Here is a 14,136-nt window from a genome sequence, read left to right as displayed (position 1 = left end):
CATCTACAGCTAGGGAAAAAATTAAAAAAAAAAAAAAAACAATTCCCTATTTCTCCCTGCCCTCAGCCACAGACACTCACCATTCTACCTTCCATGCCTTGGAGCTGGACTACTCTTGAATATCTTGTGTAAATGAAGTCATAGAGTGTCCTTTTGTGACTGTCTTACTTAATATTACATAATATTCTCAGAGTTCATCTGTATTGTACCATGTGTTAGGATTTTCTTCCTTTTTCAGGATGAATAATATTCCTTTGAATGTATGTGCCACGTTTTGTTCATCTGTCATGGGACATTTGGGTTGCTTCTACATTTTGACTCTCGTGAACATTGCTGCTATGAACATTGGTGTACAGCTATCTCTCAAGACCCCGTTTTCAGTTCTTTTGGATATATTCCCCAAAACTGTACTGCTAAATCATGTGGTAATCCTGTTTAAAATGTTTTTAGGAATCATCATACTGTTGTCCATAGAAACGTAGGGAATCTTAATTTCCTGTTTTACTTAGATGGTAACTTCACTGAAATCCTGGTGGTTTGCTTCTTGGCCTCCAATTCTTCCAATATTAGGAAGTATTATATATAAACTTTTGCTTTCCCAGTTGTCCTCTGGTACTGTGTTGTGGATTCCAACCCCTCTCTGCCCTACCTTCATATCTCAATCCTATTGAAACAATCAAACCTCCTACATTTTCCACTTAAATTGTTTGAAGAGCTGGAGAAGTAGTTGGAGATTGGAGATTCAGTGGTCACAAAAGGAAATTACTAATAATGTGAATGTAATTTTAGGTCCTCTCTTGTCTGTGACTTTTTCCTAATAAAATTCCATGACCTTTAGGTAGTGAACTTTCCGTCTTCACTCACCTTCCTCAGAACTTTCACTAACTGAAACCCCTGAGGTTTTGTGTTCAACTTGTTGGACAGTAAATTTTGCTTGCTGGTATTTTTTTACTTCTTAAGTGAAATTAATCTCATTTCGCATTTATTGGGGTTGCATAGAACATATTTAATTAGTTCAGTCTGCACTAAATTAAGAAATAAAAGGGAGAAAAGGATTAGCAGTTTAAATATCCCCTTCTCTCTCAGTAAGTATGTGCCCTGGAGTTAACCGGAGATGGAGATTAGGACTATACTATCTCTTTAGTGTTTCTGGCTGTCCTGAATATGATTAAGTGAAGATTTTAACTGTATATAATATTTACCTTGGTCACTGGCTGTAGACCCTCCTTTCCATGTAGGATGTATGCTGTTTCCTTAAATAAATCATAAATTCATAAGATTATCTTCCTTGCACCTCCAGGTCAGGAGGCAAATGTAATCTAACTCTACCCCTGGCCCAGCCACAAACCTGGCCCTCCACTGATCTTCTGGTCCTCAGTAAATAGCACTACCATTCACCCAGCCTCTCAAGAGGAAATCTGGGGATCACGTTTTGATCTCTCCCTTTTCTCTAGCATGGTTTCTCATTTACAAGTATCTGTACTTCTCTCCTCTCAACCTCCACACTGCTGTTCTTTTCCAATGCTCACTTTTTCCTCAGACAGTTGCATTTGCCTTGAATCTGACCCCCCTGCTTGTTCTTTCTCCCTTCAAACCTATTTTCTATATAGAACAGAAGGGCCTTTTTAAAACAGGTGAGGTTAACTTAATTCCCTGCATAAAATCCTTTTGTCATTTATCATCACACTTAAAATCATCTTTCTTACAATAGTTTATAAGCACCAAAAAGACCTGATCCAGCCCATGTCTCCAGTCTCACCCCTTTCTGCATTCTTCCTTTTATTCAACCCTAATCCCATAGGCCTTTCTCTAATCCCCAGGCCTTTTAATGCTCCTGGGCCTCAATACTTGTTCTTCATTCTGCTTAGAAGGCATGCAAGCAAATGTCAACAGATACTTGCAGAGTGAATGAGTGCTTCATAAGGACAGAAACTGTACTAAATGCCACCTTCCCAAAGTGGCTGTGATGTGTGGGTGCATACAGGCTAGAGTGCTTAGTGCAATGGTTCTCAATCCTACAATACACAGAACAACACCCACAGCAAAGCATCATCCAGCCCCAAATGTGAGTACTGCTGAGTATGTAAACTTTGCTTAGGCTAATAGAGTTGAGCTCAGAGAAGTCAGGGTTTTTATTCTTGTGGGGTTTTTTGGTACTGAGAATTGAACCTAGGATCTTGTGTATGTTAAGTAAGTACTCTACTACTGAGCTACATCCCCAACCCAAGAAGTCAGTTTAGTAGCTCTGCTGGGCCTTCAAGTCTATTGTATTACATTAAAAGCTTACTTGACTATGAGGAAAAGGTATCCTCCTGATGAAAACCAACCTCCCTCAACCTCAGAGATGCTTCTCTCTAGAAGGGTAAACATACCTAGTCCACAAATTTATGAACCAAGACTCCCTTGTTGGTGGGCACCTTGCTCATTTCCTCATAATGCTCAGCTGCTGTACATTTCTTTTCCCAATGATAAAGTAACTCACTGACCACTGAAGTTGAAGGCATCCCTCGGGATCAGGTTAGAAATTTCTCTCTTTCCCTCCTACCACTTCAGAGGTTTCTTGAGTGAACAACTTTTTCATGATAACCAGGATTATTCCTTTTGTGGAGACATGGTTCATGCATACATATTCATACACCTTAGAAATAACACTATAATGTGTAATCATAAGCCTAAATTCATTTTATAAATATCCAGCTATCCATTCTTTGAGACTAATATACATAGGAAAGACACTTGGCTTCCTTTGAATAAAGCAAAGGCAAACTGGACAGATTCACCCAGAAAATGACCTAAGTGGAAGCTGAAGCATTTGTTAAAGTGTTACCTGATTTGGGTCACTTGGGAAATACTTAGGAAAACAAGAATGTGCTTACATTACTTCACCTATTTTAAAAGAGTGTGCCTCTCAAAGCAACACAAAGGAGCTCAAAACTCTACCTCTGAAGATGGGAATTTATAGAACATGTGCAGTTGGGAGACTATCAAGGATAAACCTCTAGAGGGTCATAACTAACAAAGCTAATACCTTCAAGAATCAACAAATTATTCTTTTGAGACATCTAAAGGCACAACTCTTAGATGTAAACCACAAACACTGAAAATTTAGCTTTAAGGCAAAAAGGGCAAACTTGGAAATAAGGACTATACTTCTTAAAGCACCCAAGGAATAATAATTACTTGTCTTTGCCATACACATGTCATTGTTGGGAAGAGTGGTAAGATTATTAGCCAAAAAGCATAATCTCTGGAAAAATCATCAGAGACCACTAAGAAAGTAAGTGCTGCTAAGGAAAATGCCACTAAAAAAGGAAAGAAAAAAACAAGAAGAGTAGGTACTCAGAAGCATAGGAAAGATTCTAAAAGAGCAGTGCCAAGAGATGGCTAGAAGGAGTAAGGAGAGATACTAACACAGAGAGAGATGCTACAAATTGCCCACGTAGAGCATACCATCCATTAACATGGTGGACAAATTTCTTAAGGAGTAATTACAAAGCACTTCACAGCATCCTTGTTAGATGAGTTGTCTTATTAGCTCCATTTTATAAGTGAGAAAATGAAGGCTCAGAAAGGTTAAGTAATTTTCTAAGGTCACTAGCCTACTCTTGGTTACAAAGCATGTGGCCTGACAGTTGTCCTGGGCTCCTCACCTCAGTGCTTGTGACAGTTTGGGCTGGATCATTCTTTGTTCCTAAATGTTGTATCGTGCCTTGTAGAGCGTTGAGCAGAATCTTTGGCCTCTACTATGTGCTGGTAGTTCCCACTTTCAGTTGTGACTCTCAAGAATGTTCTAGACATTGCCAGATATCCCCCAGAGGTACAGTTACTGACTTAAAGACTGAAGTTTATCAGTATGAGTCTGGTGGAAACCAAGAACGTCCTCTTGTCCCACTGCTGTCAGTCCCGGGGGAGTGGGGGGCGTTGTTAAAGGGAAAATCCATAACAGTTTTGAACTTTAAAAACCTGGTGCTCAGAACCTTCCAGCAATATAGTGAAAAAGGAAAGTCCAAAAAGGTTCATAGCATAGTGGGTGGGTAGTGACGTCATTGTTTCACTCAGCAATATTATTTCACAAATAATAGTTCCAGGGAGAATGGTTTCATAGAGGCATCAGTGTTTTCGATGGAGCAGATTTAGAGGAAAGATTCTGAGTTTCCTCAAATGAGTTTGGGAGATGATAAATTCACACAAATACCATGGCCTGTCAGTAGGTGAGGAGGAACAGGCAGATGGTCTATCACAAGTATATCCAGTCTTAAGACTTGCATTCATTGGGCATCTTACCTTGTCCACCAGCTCATTTGCAAGGAGTTTCATTGTTTACTTTCACTATGGAGTTAACTATTGCCTTGCAAGTATTGTTTATCTCAGCCTGCAAGGTAATTGCCTTAAATTTAAAATCAAATCAACAAACTTTTGCATTCCGGCAAGGCTATGTAAGGAGCTAAAACAGCATGGTTTACTTAAAAAGATAAATAGCAATCAAAGCAACATTTCTTAGGTGCCAAATGAGTGGTTCAGATAATAAATACTGTGGGATGAGAAGATGGAAAGATTGCCATGAGCTGGAACTTTGCAGAGGGAGTTGGGGAGCTGAGCCCTGATGGACGAGGAGAAATAATATGAAGTCTTTGCTGTAGACTGAGAATTGCACTTTGGTTAATTCGCTTAGCATGCTGATGTAAAAGGTATCTTTTAGGTGATTATTTTAATACCATGTGAGGTTTGTTATCAAGAAGTATGCCTAGTAACAGTTACAAAGTTCAGTTAGAAGCTCATTCATGATGACTGCTCAGAGTTCATTGTCAGCTCACCTAAGAACACTCCTGAATCAAGAGGTTTTGATCACTCTTAGGGATCAAAGGAGGCTCATAGGATTGATTTCACTGGCCCTTTGCTTCATTTAGATCTTACAGAGTTGCCTTCTCTGAACAGTGATACCCTCTTAGGAAGCGGGGCTCAGGATTTGGAAAGACCTTACTGCAACTTGTCTGTGGGATGTTGGATGTCACATAGCTCAGCAGGATTGTGGGAGGTTCAGTTATTAATAAAAGGGCTACAAGAGGCCTTCACTTGAGACACAGAAGGGTTTACTCCACAAACCCCAGCCATCCAGTAGACTTATAATTCCACACAAAATGGACACAGCAGATGTTCCTGGTCCTGGCTGCTGGAGGGGTTGAGTGGCAAATGAACAAACAAACTGCAGGGAGGGGGTGGAGTGGCCACCCCAGTCCTGTCTCTCAGGGCTTAGAGGGATAATTTTTTTCCTTCCTCCATTTGAAAATATAAACACTTTATAAACAGTTGTCACTTTTTGACTTTTAAAGATTCACAGTCTTTTTCTTTTATTTACTTTGATGACCCTTGAAATAAGCTGCAACCGAAAGAGTAAAAGAAAAAAAAATTCATCCTCATTTTTCAAAAAGAGGAGTCTGTTCATTACCACGGTACACAGGAAACCCTCAGACTCCAAGGCTGCCACAGTCCAGGCCCAGGTTTTTAAATTTTTTTGCCCCAAACCCTTTCTCTGGACAGCTTGGATAATGTGAGTTACCAGCCTGAAGACCAGATGCTGAATGCTCATCTAATTTCCATAATTAAAACTCTTTACAAGGCAAATTTTAGAGCTGCCTTAAATTCTGGAAAGTGCAAATTAATTTAATAGATTTGCATGTCCTTGGACCTTGTTCGCTGAAAATCTCACTGCCACTTTTGAGAATGCTGCTGCATGTCCACACCAGGGGCAGCCTTCTCTCCCCTCAATGGTCTTCTCCTCTGATCTGCCCTTCCAGGGCCACAGGGCTGCAACTGAGATGTCAAAGGAGGACACCAGGGAGATGCCTTGGCGATATCATGAGATCTTCATTGTACTGATGCTTTGAAAATTCCATCTATTGGTGAAAATACCACATAGACACCTGTCCCAATAATTAGTATGTGGATTTTCATTCTAACAATGGAGTTAAGAAATATATGAATGTTTCTGGTTCCAAAAGTCCTATACTCTTCCTTTGTGATGATAGGACCACACTGTATCTTGATTGTGGTAGAACTTACACAAATCCATACACTGGATAAAATTATCCCCTGCCACAATGCGTGTTAAAAAAAATGGTGAAAACTGAATAAGATACATAGCCTAGTTGACAGTAATGTTTCTGTTCATTTTCTAATTTTGATATAAACTAATATAAGGTACCACTGTTGGAATAAGCTGAAGGAAATGTACACAGATTACTGTTTTTACAAATAAAATGAGTATAATTCTTTCAAAGGAAAGATTTTTAAGTAATGTATTTTCTTACTGTAAAAGCTTTCTAAATTACAAAAATATGAAACATTGAATATAAGAATCCCACCCCCTCTATTAATAAAAATGAGATCACAGTGCCTTACAGCCTGTCTTTTCACTTAAAAGTGTGATTTGGTGCTGATACGGAGGAACATGCCTGTAATCCCAGCAATTGAGGAGGGTAAATGCAGGAGGATTGCATGTTTGAGGCCAATTTCAGCAACTTAGCAAGATGCTCAGAAACTTAGCAAGATCCTATCTCAAAATAAATGCAGCTTAGTAGTAAAGCAACCCTGAGTTCAATCCCCAGCACATTTCCTCCTCCACAACCCAAAAAAAGAAAAGTATGATTTGGGGATATTTCCAGTTCTGTCCATATATATCTCCAACACTTCTTTTGAATGGCTATATAGTTTGGCTCCACTTGTAGGAATATCCCATGATTGTTTTCATCTGGTTTTGTATTGGTCATTTCTAAACTTTACTGGTACAACCAATGTTGCTGAAGGTTATCCTTGAGCATCTGTATCTTAGTCCGCCCATGGAAGGATGTCTGCAAATAAACTCCTAGAAGTAGATTTTGCAAGATTGAAGAAAGTATGTGTTTTCCATTCTTATGGCAACTGCTAGACCTCTAGATTGCTGCTTTTCCCCAGTACCATGGGGGACACATTGTGTATGCAACAACATGGCTCTGCTGGTTACCCTCCAAAGAGGTAGTGCCTATTTATATTCCCACCAATGATGAATGAGTATTTATTTTCTTATCCAGATATTAATTGGATCTTACCCATTCAATAAAAAAAGATTCTGTGCCAAATTTATGAGTTGAAAAAAAACATTGTTGTACTTCTTTAAACAATAATGAAACATTTTCTCATGTTTATTGGCTATTTATAGTTCATCTATGAATTGTTTGTTTATTTTATTTGCTAAATACTTGCAGTTCCCAAAGTGTATGCCAAATTTTAAATTTTGGGGAGAAGCACAGTGACACTTGCCATCTGTCAGATGATATGTGAACTACTGACTTGAAGTAATTTAGAGTTAACAACTCTAAATTACACTACATTCCTTTTGATAGTAGTAAAACTGAGTATTTGATAGTTACTGTGATAAAAAGCAAGAGCCATGAGAAATCAACATGGAACAGAAATTAAAGTGGTACAATCTAATGATTCTAAGGCTTGGGCAGTTATGAAATATCCAATAGGCACACAGGTCCCATGAGTTAAGTATTGTGGTTATTTAAGAATGAAGTGATACACATACGTTCTTTTAACTTTTATGTGTCACTTTTTAAAACAACCATTACTTTGTAAGGGCATAAATACTTATTGGGTTGTTTGGATATACCTACTTAATGAAACTATTAGGTATTTCCTTTGGCCAAGAGAGCACCATGAAAATATTATTGAGGTACTGAACGGGCTATGAACTGAAAAACTCTTGGAATCCCTGCCATATTTAACTTTATTTTTGTTATTGATAAGGAATCAGCAAATATTTCCCCCAGTTTTTATCTTCACTCTTGAATATTCACAGTAGATTTTGGTATGCAGAAGTTCTCAGTGCTTTTTACACATCCATATATCCTTTGTATCCATCATGGCTTCTTCTTTTGTGTGTCTGTGTGGAGTGCTATGGATTGAACCTAGTGCTGCTCTACCTCTGAGCCACTCCCCAGCCCTTTTTATTTTGTATTTTAAGATAAGGTCTTCTAAATTGCTGACAATGCCCTTGAACTTGTGATCCTCCTGCCTCAGCCTCCCCAGTAGCTGGAATTACAGAGGTGTGCCACCACACCCAGCTTCTTCATAAAAACCTTTTTTACCTGAAGATTATAAAACATTTTTTCTCTAGCATTTTTATACTTTCTATTTTTACATTGGACTCTTTTTTTCTATCTATCTGGAATTTACCTCAGTACAAGGCTTTAGGTAGTTTTCCAATTATATTATTTCTCAAATGACTGGTTGGTTGTTTTAGTATTTTTTTTCTTGAATGAATCAGTCTTTTCTCTACAGCCTGAATGTCATTTTTATCATGTATTCTATTTCTATATGCAGAATTTCCAGCAAGTTTATCTCTGGACCTTGTGTTTTCTATCTTATAGCACTTATATTTTTTCCACTTAAGTTATTTATGCACATTTCTTATTTCCTTCACAAGATGATAGCTCTTTATTAATCTCATCTTTGTATCTTACATACATTTTACTGTTTTTCTTCCCTCTCTGAATATTTTAAACTTCATATTGTAGAAAACTTTAAGTGTTTACAAGTAATATAATTAATCCCAGTGTATCCATCACTCAGCTTCAACAGTGATCAATTATTGACTAATTTCCTTTCATTTATTCTTCTATCCACTTACCCCCTCCTGCATTGCTGTGTTGTTTGTTTTTTGGAGGGAGTGGGTACTGAGGATTGAACCCAGGGAACTTGACCACTGAACCATATCCCCAGCCCTTTTTTGTATGCTATTTGGGGACAGGGTCTCACTGAACTGCTTAGTGCCTTGCTATTGCTGAGGCTGGCTTTGAACTTGAAATCTGCCTACCTCAGCTTCCCAAGCTACTGGGATTACAGACGTGAGCCATGGCACCCAGCTCTGTGTTGTGTTTTGACTGAACAAATTGTTATTTTTCATTAATTAATAAGTTTGCTACATCAAAGAGTTCCTTACAGATCTCAGTACTATCTTTAAGGAATCTCAATAGTTGAAGATCCAGATAGACAGAAAAGTTAAATTAGCCAGTATAGAAAAGGGTTCTCCTAAGGAATCTAAACAGAGCCTTATTTTGCAAATAAATATAACTTAATTTTTTATACATAGTTTCTCATAAGTGAAATTAGAAATTCTTTGGTTAGAACCAATTTTATGTCAGTGTAGAGGCCTTTGACACTACTGCTGGGTGACAAGACTCCTGATTGTGTTGAAAAATTGAAACATCAGGCCAGAGGTGATCCAAGATAAATATATATTCACTCTATAAAGCTGATAGGTTGTCAGGAATGGGGAATCATCTCCTGTGGCCATAGAACAGGTTTTTTGCAATAGAGAATGTACAGGAAGTGAAACCAGAAAGGTTAGTTGAATCTTCAATTCCCAGTAAGTTCTTGAGAAGATTGAAAGTCATTGACAGATTTTGAACTTGGGAGTGATAGCTCTGAGCTTGGCTTTAGAACTTCTGACAGCTGTGTGTAAAATCTGTGTGGGAGAGGGAGAGACTTGCCAGATTAGGTTGTTCTCATCATCTAGGTACAAGGTCTTTTGGATTCTGAACAGGACTGTGGGAATGTTCTGGAAAGGAGGGGTAGATTTGAGACACAAAGTGATTTGCTCAGTTCTCACAGAGATGGTATTTTTGTACATTTTAGTCCTTAAAGATATTTATGGCCTATTTCCTACAATTCTCTTCCCCCAGCCAGAGTTAGGTAGGAAGTAATTACACTTTGTAATTAGTGTCCTCTTCCTGGTAGCATCAACATAATATAGTGAAGTCACCTTTTTGGAACTTACCAAGACCTTCCTAAGGATGTGGTCTCATCTGGTAGACAGGGAGCAACCACTTGAAATGCTTCCCGGCCTGCCCTCTGGCGAAGGGTTCAGTTGGTGGGTGAGTGTGGGTGGCACATGCCCACTAAGTCATTCTTCTAGGAATAACTGGACCAAGGGGCTCCAGTTTCTTAAGGTTCTGTCTGTAGCCCACACTGACCCTCAAGACTGGTAATAGTTGGTCTGTCAATAAAAAATAGGACATTGAGCTCTCTGTTCTTGTGACATAGGCAGGTACATATGCCTTGCAAGCATTGCCCTGAATTTGGAAGTCTGTAGCAAGAGGAGTGCTCCTGAGAAAGCACAGTTGGGCTGGGATTTGATTGATATACCTGAAGCAGAAAGCAAATCCTAACCCACCTTGTTATGATTAGAAATGATATATAGGTTAGACAACTTTTTTCTCTCTTGCTTTCCCATCTCCTCCACACACACATGCAAGCACAGATCTGCCTTTTAAATGACTTTTGCTGTATCCGTTTCCCAGCAGTTATGTGATTAGGCGTGTTTCTGTGAATTAGAAAGTTTAGATCCCTCCTTCAGCCTCCCCCCACTCCCAGCTTGCAATCTGACTTACAGCCATAAAATACTTCTGCCTGCCTGCCTGCCTTTAGTTCTGTTTGTATGAATTAAGTCGACAGGATAAATATTCACATTCCCAACTACAGGCTGAAACAATGTTTGCCTGTTCTGCCCAGTGAGTCGAGAAAAAAAGGGGGCCTGACATCACCCTATACTGTACAATCCCGGCATAGATCATTTATTTAAGTCCCTGAAAAAATACAGATGTTTTACCAGCCGAAATAAAACCCTGTGTAAACACTGAGCTTGGAAAAATGAAGCACTGACTTAGCTGGGGGGTTAGAGCAAAGCAGAGAGAAGAGGCAGAAAGGTAGAGACAGGACTTTTATACTTGGCTGAATGTGATAGGGTCAGAAGTACGCACTCACAGTCTGCATGCTGCAAAAGGAAAAGATTGAATTTGCTTTTAAGAAAATACAGTTCCAAAAGTGGAGAGACTGGTTGATCTTGAAGAGTCTGGGATTGCTAGTGGTTCCAGTTCATTCACTCCATAGAGATCTAGCCTTTGAAATGAGAATCTCTTTTCTTACTGGCATTAGCCTTTTTCATGGCCTATCTCACTGTCCTGTTATTGCTGGATCCTGCTGGTTTCTGGAGCTCAGCTGCTGTTGATTTTATAAGGGGGAAAATTGCCTGGAAGCCATGCTTGGTGAAGAGGAAAACCCATCTCAGCGTTACATTCCCAAACAGCCATATATCATCTTGATCTTGTCTAACACAAGTCACTATTTTAGTCCAGCAGCATAAACCAGACATATTTTACTGGTGCAGTGTGAGTTTTTTCAGGGAACTGCCTCATGACTCCTTTTAAGCCTGTGGCATTTATTCAGAGAACCTTATATTTTGCTCTCTGGAGTTGCTTTTAAGATCTTGTACTCCCCAAGTGGACCCTGAGCTTTGCACAGATGCCTGGGCCCTCTCTGTTTAGAGTTGGGGTGGGGTTGGGGACAGAGGGTAACCACTTCTAGGTTCTCCAGATGGAGTTTCATTGAGCCTTGTGTCTTAGGGGCAAGAAATCCAGCACATTCTCTGGCCCTCTTCTGCATTTCCTGCTTCTTCAGTGACCACCCCTCTCCAAGGCAGGGCTGACCGTCCCATGCCTGTGATAGTCATGGGCAGTGCTGTTGGTCTTCTGTACTTTTGGTCTCTTTGTGACTGGGCATAAAGCAACAAAGCTTTTCTTTGTTTTCTTTTGCTGACAACTCTAAGTCTACCCCTCACCCTTCTCCGAGGGGCATGCTGTAGCTAGGGGGGTAATAACTATCTGTTCTCTGTTTGTTCTGATGTGATTATTAATTGAGCTTTCTTTCCTCACAGAAGAATTCCTGGTTTTGCCCTAATTAGAGCAGCCATAACCTTGATGTTCCCAGCCAGACTCTTTAAGTCCCCTCCCTCATTCTCAGACCTGTTGTGTATTCTCTTATGAACCTGGTCCTGAAAGATGACCCTGGTTCACCAGCTGCCCCTCAGCTCCATGTCCACAGCAGTTGTCAAGCCCTACTTTGCAGCCCCCAGAAGAATGGATCCTTTCCTCTGAATCCACTGCTGCTGGAGTTGAGATAGGGTGGGTGAGATGGGAAAGTTGCAAAATGAGAGCCCTGCTCAGGCCAGGTAGCTAAGTGAGCCAAGACGGGCAGTGAGGATAAACTCATGGCCCTCTCTGTCCACACTTTGCTCAGCCACAGCCAGGTGACTGTCAGCCAGCAAGAAGGTGGGCCAGCTACAGCTAGATCTTTTGACTTTCCAAAAGAACTGGGGAATCAGGATGATTTTGATGTGATCTCCCAATTCATAAATGTTGGTTTAAAAGTACTGTATGGGCCAAGTAAAGCCTCCGCCCACAGACTGTTGGCCTTGAGCCCTGTTTTCAATGTGCCCATCTCTTGTCTAGACTCTTGCTGTGGTCCTGGCCCTCCACACCTTACCCCCGCTCCCAGTGACTTTTCCTCTCCAGGTCACAGCTCCCCCACTGAAGTGCTCTCCGAAGAGGCCTCTGCTGTCCACAGGGCAATGCTCATCCCAGCAGGTTACCTTTAAGTACTTTCTCAGTCTGACCCCACCACCCTCTGCACACCCTGGCTGTGCTCTTGTCACACAGGATGCTTGCTGTCTCCCAAGCTGTATAAACATGTATGTTTTTTAATGACTAGACTATTTTCAAGAATAATTTTAGATTTATCAAAAATCAAATTGATAGTATTGGAAGTTCCCATATATTCCTCTCCTCCCTGGACACCCCAGTTTTCTCGTATTATTAATATCTTCATTAGAGTGGTACATCCGTTACAGCTAATGAACCAATATTGATAATCATTATTAACCAAAGTCCATAGTTTATGTTAAGATTCACTCTTTCTGTTGGCAATGCCAATATTTTGATACCATTTAAAATCTTTTTTGTCACAGTGGCATGCACCTGTAATCCCAGGGGTTCAGGAGGCTGAGGTAGGAGGATCAGAAGTTTAAAGCCAGCCTTAGCAAGTTTGGTGAGGCCCTAAGCAATTTAGCAAGACTGTGTCTCAAAATAAAAAATAAAAAGGGCTGGGAATGTAGCTTAGTGCATAAGCACTTCTGGGTTTAATCCCTGGTACCAAAAATAAATAAATAAATAAAAAGATATAAAATAAAAGAGAAAGTGATGGTCATACAGCTGTGCAAACCAGCAATTTAGAATGCTGAGACAGGAGGAGCAAAAGTTGGAGGCCAGCCTGGGCAACTTAGTGAGACGCTGTTTCAAAGTAAAAATCAGAAGGTCTGAGGATATAGTTCAGTGGTAGAGCACCCCTTAAGTTCAGTCCCCAGTGTCACCAAACAACAACAAGAAACCCCACCAAACTTCTCAGAGTTCTCATGTGTGTTCAGTTCATCACCCTCCACCTTGGGTCTAGCAGCTTTGGATTTTCTGTGCTTGGTTCAGGACAGTGTGGGATACAGGCTGTTTGCAAATTATCCCAGGCCTGGGCTCAACCATGCTCTTAGCCCAGAAGTTCTTCTGGATCAGAACTGTAGGCAAGAGGGAAAAGGAGAAGGAGTAGCCTTGCCTCTGGCAGCCTTAAGAGCTGGTGGACAAATGACCTTTCAGGTTGGAGCTGCCTGGTATGCCTGTTTCTCACTGTAGATCCCAGTTCCAGAGGCCTGGCCGTATGCCTGGACCTCACACCAAAAGATGGCCTCTTTTTCCTTGAACCCAACACTAAATGTCATGTGAAGGTGGTTGTGTGTTCAAATATTTTCATTAATTTTCTTAAAGAAAAAATATTATCTAAAAGTCACTAACTTACTAATACATTTGCTTTTAAAACTTTTCTTTCCTCTCCCCTTCCTCTGTTTTTCTCCTCCTTGTCTTTTCTACTCCATTTCCTCTGTGACTGCTCCTATTCTGTGCTTCATTTATATTACTCTGTCACTCTGCTTGCTTCTTTCTGCAAGTTCTTCTAAGTGTATCTCTCTCTCCATTTGACCCATGGAAACAGATCACTCTCCCTTCCTGATGAATAACCAGGATCACAATTGTTGTCTGGTTTGTGCCCAGAGTAACAGAACTGATGGGCCTGTAGGCTGATTTTCCTAAGCCAGAGCTACCAAGCGTTTCAAAAACAGTCTTGTTTTTGCCAAGCAAGGTGAGCAAATATAGGACTAAGTTTAAACATCCATCAGGAGTTATTTTTGAAGTGATTGCTTCTAAATGAGAAGCATTT

This window comes from Urocitellus parryii, unplaced genomic scaffold (assembly GCF_045843805.1).
Source record: "Urocitellus parryii isolate mUroPar1 unplaced genomic scaffold, mUroPar1.hap1 Scaffold_211, whole genome shotgun sequence".
Classification (NCBI taxonomy): Eukaryota; Metazoa; Chordata; class Mammalia; order Rodentia; family Sciuridae; genus Urocitellus; species Urocitellus parryii.
The sequence above is the reverse complement of the archived record's forward strand: the minus strand, read 5'-3'. Positions refer to the sequence as shown.